The sequence below is a fragment of the Salvia hispanica genome, chromosome 6, assembly GCF_023119035.1.
Source record: "Salvia hispanica cultivar TCC Black 2014 chromosome 6, UniMelb_Shisp_WGS_1.0, whole genome shotgun sequence".
NCBI classification, from domain to species: domain Eukaryota; kingdom Viridiplantae; phylum Streptophyta; class Magnoliopsida; order Lamiales; family Lamiaceae; genus Salvia; species Salvia hispanica.
This window is the reverse complement of record NC_062970.1, coordinates 23,104,454-23,104,912: the sequence shown is the minus strand read 5'-3', so window position 1 is coordinate 23,104,912 and position 459 is coordinate 23,104,454.

Here is a 459-nt window from a genome sequence, read left to right as displayed (position 1 = left end):
AAACAATCTTAATCGCTTTCCTAGTTTAAAGTTTACTTGTTTTCATCGTTAGTTATTTGCAAACACTCATCGTTGTGCTCTTTTGAAGTACTTTGTTATTTTCCAACTTTTACATTATGAAGTTTCTATTTCGCATGTCACTTTGGTTCGAGTTTGCTTCATTCTGCCTAGGAAAGTTAGATTTAGTTATTGCTTTCAATTTCTAAGTGTTTTCTTATCGGGAGTTGTTGATTCAAAGTTGTAGCTATGTTTAGTCAAGTTTTCGTGCATGAGTTTCTTTTCTGCGCCGTGATTACCACCTTGCATGTCAGTCAGTAGAAGTAAAGTTGCAGTTTCACTGTTTAATTTAAGTTTGAGCATTTAAATCGATGGATCTTAAGTTTGAATTTGTGAATCTGAAGTTCAGTCATGGTGTTTGTGTTTATCTGAATTCTGTTAATACTTGGTGAAGAAGAAAAC